The sequence below is a fragment of the Chrysochloris asiatica genome, unplaced genomic scaffold, assembly GCF_000296735.1.
Source record: "Chrysochloris asiatica unplaced genomic scaffold, ChrAsi1.0 scaffold00111, whole genome shotgun sequence".
Taxonomy (NCBI): domain Eukaryota; kingdom Metazoa; phylum Chordata; class Mammalia; order Afrosoricida; family Chrysochloridae; genus Chrysochloris; species Chrysochloris asiatica.
This window is the reverse complement of record NW_006408629.1, coordinates 4,200,971-4,212,548: the sequence shown is the minus strand read 5'-3', so window position 1 is coordinate 4,212,548 and position 11,578 is coordinate 4,200,971. Positions and strand designations below refer to the sequence as shown.

The window sequence follows — 11,578 nt, the reverse complement described above, 5'->3', positions numbered from 1 at the left end:
TTCTTCCAAAACAGATCTATTGGTTCTTTTGGCAGTCCATGGCACTTTCAGTATTCTCCTCCAACACCACAACTCAAAGGCATCAATTCTTCTAAGATCCTCCTTATTCACTGTCCAGCTTTCGCATCCATACGATGTTATTGAAAATACCATGGCTTGGATCAGGCGCACCTTAGTCCTCAAGCTGACATCTTGGCTCTTCAACACTTTAAAAAGTTCCTGGGCAGCAGATTTGCCCAATGCAATGTCTAGGTATGGAAAAATTAGTAGAAAAAAGAATTTAGTGACTGAGATAATTTACCAAAGATTTTGTAGAAAGTTAAGTAAAGTCATGAACCCTCTTATTTAGTCATATTCTGCTTCTTTAATCATTTTGAGGTGACTAAAATTGACTTACAGCTGTCATGTCTAGTAGTAATGAAATTCACCTTTATGTTTATGAGGACTATGATTAGAAATTATCTATAAATTGACTTAATAATCCAATGAATATCACTAGCTAAATTATGGCTTGACATTTTATATGATATTCTTCAATCTATTCAGTAAATGGGCATTTACTGAAAATATCCTGAATGGCTAACAGGTTTTTTGTTGTTGTTGTTGTTAGGTATGACGGAATCAGTTCTGAGTCACAGCAACCCAATATAGGGTTTTCAAGAAGCGTCTGGTGGGTTTGAACCACCAACCTTGTGATTGACAGTCCAATACTCTAAAAGGCTGTTTGTTGTTGTGTGCCTTTGAGTCAATTCCAACTCATAGTGACACTGTATAGAGTTTCCAAAGAACAGCTTATGATTTCAAGCTGTTGACTGAGGTAACCAGTCCAGTGCTTATCCTATAGTACCACACAAACATTATAGCTATATAGAAATGGTCATTGCTAAGTACTGCCAATTCAGTTCCAACTCATAGCAGCCCTATCTAGGGTTTCCGAGGTTGTAAAGCATTGCAGGAGCAGAAAGCCTCATCTTTCTCCTGGGGAGTGACTTGTGGACTGGAACCAATCTAGTGCTTATCTTCTAGAGACACTGAGCTCCCATATAGAAATGGTTGTTACTGCTGTTAAGTGACATTGAGTTGATTCCAAATCATAGGGACCCTGTATTGGGTTTCCAAGGAGCAGCTGGTGAGTTTGAACCACTGACCTCATGGTTAACAGTCCAGTGCTTATCCTAAACTCCCTACAAGAACTCTACAGAAATGGTTGTTGTTGTTAAGTGTTAAGTGCCATTGAGTCGTTCCCCACTCATAACAACCCTATGTAGGGCTTCCAAAGAGCAGCTGGTGAATTTGAATCACCAACTTCATGGTTCAGATTGACCTTACAGTCTAGTGCTTATCCTACAGCACCACACCAGAACTCTGTAGAAATGATAGGTTTTAAATTTTCATTATTACTTTAAGTTCCAAAAATGGCCATCTACAGTTAAGGGGAATACTAACTTTTAATTTGAAAACTACTAAGCAGCCAGAATAATAGGGGAAAATTGAAAATAATATGGGTGATTGAAAAGAGGGGTAGGACCAAAGGTGGTTTCAGCATAAAAGGAAGAAGATAACAGAAGAGAGGTTAGGGAAACAGTGCTACGTAGTCTATTCTGACTCATAGCAACCCTGTATAACGTTCCTGGTGGTTTTAAACTATAAAAGGTAGAGAGAAATAATTAAGGAATATAAAAAAACTTTCCAATGCCAGATTTTTGATGTATGCAACTCATCACCAAGAACTAATATAACTTAATCCTTTCATTCTTATTGTTTTTAACATTTTCTAAGAGTATGAATGAATTGTGGTGTAGAATTTATAGATCCCATTTTTGGCATTTAAAAGTATAAAATTTTAAAATTATAATTTTCCTTTTATAAACTCCCAAATTATATCATATTTCTCATATTTATAACTTATTATTTTTTTAATTATGGTTAATTTTTTAAAGCATTTGATCTATCATTAAGTTTAGAGTCTACATAATCTAACAGAGTTAGCAGCATTTACTAAAGGTCTTTTATGTTTACATACCACTTCAAAAACTAGAGCTTTATGAGAAAGTTTCCAGAACAGTGAGTTTTGAACCAAATTTGAAAGAAGTCAGGGGATATGCAGCAAGAAAGTAGGTATTCCAGGGGACAAATGAAATACGTGCACAAAATGCCATGAAAGGGGCAATATGGGAATAAACATTAATTTTACTGGTTTGGTGAGTAACTTATTTGTTAGAAGGTTACAAAGATCATTTTTGGAATGGCATATTGGCACAAATTTAATATAAATCTGCTTTCCTCTACTAAATGAGCCAGGACAAGTAGTATTCATTTCATGCTCCCAGAAGAAAAGCTATAGCAATATTTTGGTATTTTGATGAATTTATAAAAAGACGACCAAAAACTAAAGGTATCTGGGTTGAAGAAAAATACAATATATACATTTTTTTTTCCTTTCCAAGATTAATAGTGTAAAGTGTGTACCTAATTTTTCATGAATAATCCTTTTTTTTACTCATCCTGATTGATTTCTCATGATCAAAGTAGGCAATACACTTTCCATGTGTCATTCATGTGAAATAACTGTGTTCTCAGAACAAAATCTAGAAGCAAAGGATCCAGGAGTCTACACTTTATTAAAATGAAGAGTGAAGTCTTTAAGGGTACTCACCCAAGTATCTTGTGTAATCTTCTATCGGGATTGTATCTTCATTTCAGTTTGTATGACACTACCTGTTTTGAATACGATAAAGACTCATTGTTACTGTCAGGCCTGTTTTCAAACTAAATATTCATCTAATCCTTTGTGGCTGCCATTTTTATCAGGCATTCAGAACAGCTTCCCTTTGCTGATCTGCCATTTTCCTGCAAATCACTGTTTCACTTGTATGATTTCTAGTGAGACAAGCTTAGACCTGACTGCCTTTCTCTCAGTAACAGAGAAAAGAAACGTCTCTGGTGCCTATGCTGCAGAGAAAGTTGATTCATGTGTAAATTATCATTTGGCATTTATTTGCTTGGCCTGTGGAGAGTACACATGCAGATAAAAGACTCCGTGGGTCAGGGCTCAGTTCGTGCAGGTTTCTCCGGTGGCCACAATGACAGCGTTAGAATTGTCACAGATTATCAGACACACTATGATGTCTTATCATTATTTATTTGCAGTTTTCTGTGTAAAATAAACACAAAGGTGGTTCTATACCAATACACCACCATGTGCCTGGCTCCTGTTTATATTTATCAGCTAACATTCTACATAGTAAAAATTGGTTTGGATGGTCTTGATGTAAGAACTGTTCTCTGTTTCTGTGGTCAGTGTTGTTATCTTGGGTCTAGCTCCTCTTTCTTCTGCATAGTGTTTTTGTTTCTTTAGACTTGTTTATTGTCTTTCAGTTTGTTATGAACCATGGGTACTACCTTACTAACATATCTTATGAATCAAGGTAGATGTAAAATGCTGTTTGATGTATGTATAACAGCTTATACACACAATGCAGAAATAAGATGTTTATATAGCTACAAAATTTGCTGTCTATCAATTGGAATCCTGTTTATATTTATCAGCTAACATTTTAAATAGTAAAAATTGGTTTGGATGGTCTTGATGTAAGAACTGGTCTCTGGTTCTGCAGTCAGTGTTGCTGTCTTGGATCTAGCTCCTCTTTCTGTGGTGCTGTGGGATAAGGTTGGTGGTTCAAAATCAGTAGCCACTCATTGGAAATCCTATACAGGGTTACTATGAGTTAGAACCGATTCAACAGCACTTAACAACAACATCATGACTCAATTATGGTGTTTTGGTGTGGCACTGTAGAATAAGCCCTGGACCACAAGGTCAGTTTGAAATGCAAGGTCAGTGATTCAAACTCAACACCACTTCTCAGAAACCCTCTACAGGGTCACTATAAATCAGAACCAACTCGTCGGCACTTTACTACAACATGACTCAATTGGTTTTCATTAAGGCAAAATTATTCACATTATGGACTTATTAACTTTACTATGAAAAAAAGTACACCATCTCAACTCATTAGACATAATAGCTAAATCTGAATTTGTAAGGTAAATTATTATTTATATACATGATACTAAAAAATGCATTTTAAAATCCCAAAATGGTATTGAGCTTTTAGTCTGCTTTTATTGTTAAGGTCTTAAATGATCTGCCATAAAGGTGGTGTGCTGTCGAGTAGGTTCTGACCCATCACAACCCTGTATAGGGTTTTCGAGGCTATAAGTCTCGAAATAGGAGCAAAATGCCTCATATTTCTCCCTCAGAGCAGCTGGCAGGCTTGAACCATGTACCTTGTTGCTTGTAACCCAGTGCTTATCATATGGAGCCACCACACTCCCTGGCATAAAGGCAGAGATGATATACTTATTTCTGTAACTTGTACTTATTTATTCATTCATTCATTTTTATAATTCATATTACTTATATTTATTGTCATATTAGAAGGATCCCTGGTGGTACAGTGATTAAGTGCTCATCAGTTAATCAAAAGGTCAGCAGTTCTAACCTCCCATCACTGTGATCAATGTTATTTTTTGAAGTATGTTAGAAACCAACCAAAAAAAAAAATCAAGGAAACATATTTTATTATACCTACCTAACTAAGTTGATGTTTATCAGAACACTGTTGATTTATAACCCCCTTGATAAGTTTGCCTCTTATTATAGTAAAACTAAATAAGGTATAAATAATGTTGTTAGCATTAAAAAATACCACCTTCATTTCCTTCAAAAATTATTATTTGATGTTGAAAAATAATGTCTAGAAATAAATTCCTTTTACATGGCTAAAAAGGTATAATTCTTCATTGCAACTCTTGATATTTAATTACAAAAACAACCTTCTATTTATTTAGAACATATTTAACATTGAATGTATGTAAACTGCTTTTGGTTAATTATGACCAAGGCCTGAACAGTGGGTGACCTCTTTCCTCCTTCCTTCACTTTCTTCTCTACCTCCTACCACTGAGGCCCAGCTGAGATCTGGAACTCCTACTCTGTTGTCATAAATGCTGTTAGGCATGTCTATCTCTGCATGGTCATTCCCACAGCCTTCTTTTATATTTTGCATAGAACGAGGAAGAATTGTGTATATATTCAGGATACACTTTCTTGACCAATTAAAATAGTTGCTTTTCTCATTTTCTCCTAGTTTTCTTTCTCTGTTTAGACTGAAATAATTCACTTAGTTTAGCTCAAATGGAAAAGAAAAAAAAGAGAGTGGTCCAGCTCCTTCAGAGGAAGGGAAAGCTAACTCAGCTACCTTATCCTTAGTTCTAAATAGTAACTTTCTATAAAAGTTTGTATTTTAGCTTATAAAAAAATAGTCTGGCACAGATAAGCTTATCACTTTTTCGCTTATTGATTAGCTGCAGTTTTTTTTTATATTTTGGTTTTAGCCAGGAGAGAGACTAGAGATAACATAATTGAGGAAATTAGAGGAGATCAGCTGACACAATAAGAGAGTAGAGCAAAAATGAAAAGGTAAAGTTATCAAAGAACAGATTGCATAAACCCATCAGCCATCTATCCACTTATGCAACTAGGAAACTTCAGAGTAAAGACAGTTGCATTAGGATTACCATCTCTGTGCTCCGGACACACAAAGAATTCTGAGAAAGGCATATAATTCTGTTTGTGTATTGGTATACTTGCTGTTGTATTAAAGACATTTAGTTGTTAGCTGTCATTGAATCAGTTCCACCCCTTAGCGACCTTGTGCGCAACAAAACGAAACACTACCTTGGTCTGTACCATCCTCACAATTGTTGTTGCCTTTGAGCCCATTGTTGCTGCTGCCATTGTCGGGGGGCGGGTTTTCTTTCTCACTGAGCCTCCACTTTATCTAGAGTGTTGTCCTTTTCTAGGGATTGGTACCTCCTGTTACATGTCCAAAGTATAAGGGACAAAGTGTCACCATCCTTGCTTCTAAGGAGCATTGTGGTTGTACTTCTTCCAAGACAGATTATTTGTTCTTCTGACAGTCCGTGGTACTTTCAATATTATTCTCCAAGACCATAATTCAATGCATTGATTCTTCTACAGTCTTTCTTATTCAAATAGTATCCAATTTTCACATGAGGTCATTGAAAATACCATGATGTGCACTAGGTGCATGGTAGTCCTCAAACTGACTTACGTCTTTTGCAACAGAGTTGCCTAATGCAATACAGCATTTGATTCTTGAAGCTTCCATGTGTGCTGCTTGAAGTATTTGACAGCTTCAATCTTTTCTCCATTTATCATGATGTTATTTAGTATTTCAGTTGTGAGGATATTCATTTCCTTTTCATTAAGGTGCAAGCCATACTGAAGACTGTTGTCTTTAATCTTTATCAGGAAGTTTTTAAGTTCTTTTCACTTCCAGCAAGCAAAGTTGTATCATCAGGTTGTTAATAAATCTTCCTCCAATCCTGATGACATATACTTCTTCATATAATCTAGCTTCTCAGATCATTTGTTCAATATAACAGATTGAAAAAGTGTATTGAAAGGATCCAACCTTGGCACACAACTTTTCTTATTTTCAACCATTCTGTATTCCCTTGATCTGTTTTAATGACTGTACAGGTTCCTCATGAGTATGATTAAATGTGTTGGAATACCCATTTTTCACAATGTTATTCATAGTTTGTTATAATACCCACACTCACATACCTTTGCACAGTCAATAAAGCACAAGTAACATCTTTCTGATATTCCTTGTTTTAGCCGAGGTCCATCTAATTTCAGCAATGATACCCCTAGTTCCAAAGGAGCTCTAGTAGCATAGTGGTTATGAATTGGGCTGCGAACCACAAGATCAGCAGTTCAAAACTACCAGCTGTTAGTTGGGAGAAAGATGAGGCTTTCTGCTCTGGTAAAGAATTACAGCCTCGGAAACCCTGTACAGGGTCTCTATGAGTTGGAACCAACTCCACGGCATGTTACAATAACATCCTAATTCCACATCCTCTTCTGAATCTGGTTTGAATTTCTGGCTGCTCCTCGTAGTTCCCAACACAGTAAAACATGTGATTATCTGATTTTAAATGGCCAGTACTAGTCCATTTCAGCTCATTAATACCTAGAATATCAGTCTTTATGCTTCCATTTTATTTTTGATGACTTCAAATTTTCATATAGTTGTTGTTGTTGTTAAGTGCCATCAAGTCTGTTCTGACCCATAGTCGCCTTGTGTAGGGTTTCCAAGGAGCAGCTGGTGAGCTTGAACCTCCGACCTTGTAGATCAAACAGACTTTGCAGTCCAGCGCATTAACTCATAGCGCCACACCAGGACTCCTTCATATAGTTATATTTCATATATTCCACATTCCAGTTATTAATAGATGTAGCTGTTTCCCCCTCATTTTGAGTTGTGCCCCATAAGCAAATGAAGGTTCCAAAAAGTTTGCTTCATTCACATTATTATGGTTACCTCTACTTTGTGGAGGCAGCACTTCCGCACTCGTATTTTGAGTGCTATGATAATTAAGATTTGGTGTCAACTTGGTTTGACCAAGATTCTCAGTGTTTCAGCAGTTAAGATGTAGTTATGCCCCCTGTGATGAGATCTAATATGATGCATTTATCCCTGTGATGTCATCAGCTCTGATCCAATGTAATTATCCTCTGAGTTGTAAATCCTCGCTACTATGATGTTAATGAGATTACTTGCAATCTACCTGATTAGGCTGTATCTTCAGCAAATCACTTTTGAGATATAAAAGGAGAGAGATGTGAGCAGAGAAAGGGGGATCTGCTGCATTAAGAAACAAGAGCCAGGAGTGTGGTGATCCTTTGGAGCTGCGTCCCTGTGCTGTGAAGTTCTTATATCCAGGAAAAGATGACAGCTAGGACACATGGAAGATCTCCGAGGAATGCTGGGCTTACAGGTCCTAAAACAAGACAAGGATCTTTACCCCAAGTCAACAAGGAGAAAGCTCTCCCCAAGAGCTGGCACTCGGAATTTGGGCTTCTCGCCTCCTAAACTGTGAGAGTCCTGGTATGGCACTGTAGGATAAATACTAGACTGCTAACCACAAGTTCTGGTAGCGTAGTGGTTATGAATCGGGCTGCGAACCTTAAGGTCAGTGGTTCAAAACTACCAGCTGCTCCGCAGGAGAAAGATGAGGCTTTCTACTCCCGTAAAGATTTACACCCTCGGAAACCCTATACAGGGTCGCTATGGGTCGGAACCGACCCGACGGCACTTAACAACAACAAACCACAAGGTCAGTGGTTCAAACCCCCAAACTGCCCCTCAGAAACCCTCTACAGGGTGGCTGTGAATCAGAATCCAATCTAGGCACTTAACAACAACAACAAACTTTGAGTGAATAAATTTCTGTTTGTTGAGGCATCCACTTGTGGTCTTTCTGTTATAGCAGTACTAGTTATCTAAGACTAGTGCCTCCAGCCTTATATATTCTGGGACAATATCAAATAATATAACACTGCGATTCAAAAGGTTTTCAGTGGCTAACTATTCAGGAATAGTGTGCAGCTCCTTTTTCCTAGTCTGTCTTAGGCTGGAAGGTCTGCTGAAACCTATCCACCATGGGCGGCCTTACTTGTGTTTAAAATACCAGTAGCATAATTGGGCTGCAAGGTCAGCAGTTTGAAACTACCAGCTGTTCTGCAGGAGAAAGAGGAGGCTTTCTGCTCCCATAAAGATTTACAGCCTCGGAAACTCTGTACAGGGTTTCTATGAGTCAGAACCGACTCCACAGCACATAACAACAACAACACAAGCATAACTTCTAATACCACAGCACCACACAAGCCACCACAGACAAACTGACAGAGGAAGAGTGTGTGTGTTACATGCCGTCCAGTCAATTCTGACCCATAGAGACCCTGTATAGAGTTTCCAAGGAGCAGCTGGTGAGCTTGAACCACTAACCTTGTAGTTCAATGACTTTGCAGTCTGATGCATTAGCCCACAGAGCCACACCAGGACTCCAAGAAGGAAGAGTGGAGAGGAAAGACAATTGCATCCGGATTTCCATCTCAGTGCTCATGACATGAACAGATTTGTAAGAAAAGCATACAATACTGTTTGTACGTTGGTATAATTGCTGTCATATTAAAGACATTTAGTGAGGTGTATATAAATATATTTCATATATACGTGTATCATACACAACATACAAATATAACATTTGAGTATAAGTATCAACAGTTGTGACAGTTTTACCAAGAATATATCTTATGCATCTGTGTTGAGCTATGGATGCTATAATTATGACAATTAAAGACATTTAAAGGTAGCAAACAGATTTGTTTTCATATATAGTAATTATTTACCCTTATAGCTGAACTCATTACAGAATCTCCTTTTTTGCTTACTTTTATCCATGAGCAGTTGTTGTTGTTAAGTGCCCTCCAATAAGTTCCAACTCATAATGACTCTATGCACAACAGAATGAAGCATTGTCTTGTTCCTCACAGTTGTTGTTTGTTATGTTTGAGCCCATTGTTGCCGCCACTGTGTCCGTCCATTTTATTGGGAGTCTTTCTCTTTTCCACTTTACCAAACATGATGTCCTTCTCCAGGGACTTATCCCTCCTGACAGCATGTCCAAAGTTTCGCCATCCTCACTTCTCAGGAACACTTCTTCTAACCGCGCTTCTTCCAACACAGATTTGTTTTGTTTTCTAGCGGTCCATGGTACTTTCAAAATTCTTTGCCAACTGCATAATTCAAATGTATCGATTCTCCTACAGTATTCCTTATTTGTTGTCCAACTTTCACATACACAAGAGGCTATTGAAAAATACCATGGCTTGGGTCAGGTGCATTTAAGTCCTTAAACTCACATCTATGTTCTTTTACAGTTTTATAGTAGATTTGCAATGCATTGTCTGATTTCTTGATTACTGCTTCCCTGAGTATTAATTGTAGATCCAAGTAAAGTGAAGTTTTTGACAACTTCAGTCTTTTCACCATTTATCATGTTATTTATTGGCCCAATAGTAAAGATTTTTGTTTTCTTTACACCGAAATGCTATCCACACTGAAGGCTGTAATCTTTGATTTCATCAATAAGTATTTAAGTTCTTTTCATTTCCAGAAAGCAAGGTTGTACCATAAGTATATCAGATTGCTAATGAGTCTTCCTCTGATCCTGATGCCACATTCTTCTTCTTACAATCTAGTTTCTCAGATTATGTGTTCACCATACAGATTGGATAGGTACAGCGATAGGATGCAACCCTGGCACACACCTTTCCTGAATTTAAGCCATTCAGTATCCCCTTATTCTGACCAATGGCTTCTTAGTCTGTATACAGGTTCCTCCTGAGCATAATTAAGTATTCTACAGTTCCCATTCTTCACATTATTATCCATAGTTTGTATGATCCATAGAGTCAAATGCCTTTGCATAGTTAATAAAATACAAGGAAGCATCTTGTATTCTCTGTTTTCAGCCAAGATCCATCTGACATCAGCAATATCCCTCATTCCACGTCCTCTTCTAAATCTAACTTGAATTTCTGGCAGATCCCTGTAGGTGTACTGCTGCAACCATTTTTGAATTATCTTCAGCTTGCTGTGATATTATTGACATTATTCAATGATTTATGAATTCCATTGTGTCACCTTTCTTTGGAATGAGCACGAATATGTACCTCTTCCAATTATTTGGTCAGGTAGTTGTCTTCCAAATATCTTGGCATAGATGAAAGTGATTCCAGTGCTGCATTCATTTGTTGAGAGATTTCAATTACGATCCTGTCAATTCCTGGAGCCTATTTTTTGTCGATTCCTTCAGTGCAGCTTTGACTTCTTCCTTCAGTTACATCAGTTCTTCTTTTTTAAAAACAAAACAAAGCCAAAAAAACAAAACAAAACACTTCCTTTTGTAAATTGAGTGAAGGTTTACAACCAAGATCATCAGCTTTACATTCAACAAATCATACACTTTTTTTCTTCTCAATGATTACAATCCCAACAACAACAACAAGTATCCTATTTACTCCCTGTGGTTCCCCACTTACATTTTTTTTTTAACTTTTTATTGTGAATTGAGTGAAGATTATCAGACAAGATCATCAGCTTTACCCTCAACCAATCATACGTTTTGCTACATCTCTGATTACAGTCCTCTCTCTGGAAATATAGTCATCACATCTTATTTGTTACAGATCAACAAAGCAATAATACTGGATATATACATACAAAACAAAAAATCTACATTCATGTAAATGTCCAAAGGGCAAATTTTGCAAGCCTGCCTCCTGCCCACAGACACACAGCCATTCTCAGTCCAAGTGCCTAGAGTCTTCAACTGCTCTGTCTCTCCATGCCATTGCCTCTGCCACTGTCTCTGCCATCAGCACTCCCCTAGGTAGGATCTCATGCTCTTCCTTCTAGATGGTCCTGGGATCCTCTGTTCCTGAAATGAAAGATTAACTACTCCCCTCTTTTAGTTACACACTTTCTACAATTACAGTTGTTGTGACTGCAATTAATCCTGCTAACAATTACTCACAATTGAATCATTAAATTCTATCAACATCATCCCCCACACCCTTTCACCAGACCCATCTGGAAAAGAGGAAAATTATTCAGTGGGGATTCTACCTTACCCC

The 11,578-nt window shown here is 37.4% G+C and overlaps 1 protein-coding gene across 1 annotated transcript in view; it reads left to right on the top strand.

Moving 5' to 3' along the window:
- The window catches only part of FAM172A (family with sequence similarity 172, member A), a 623,240-nt gene that overhangs the window by 515,882 nt on the left and 95,780 nt on the right, over positions 1-11,578 (top strand). The gene's annotated exons all lie outside the window — the stretch shown is intronic.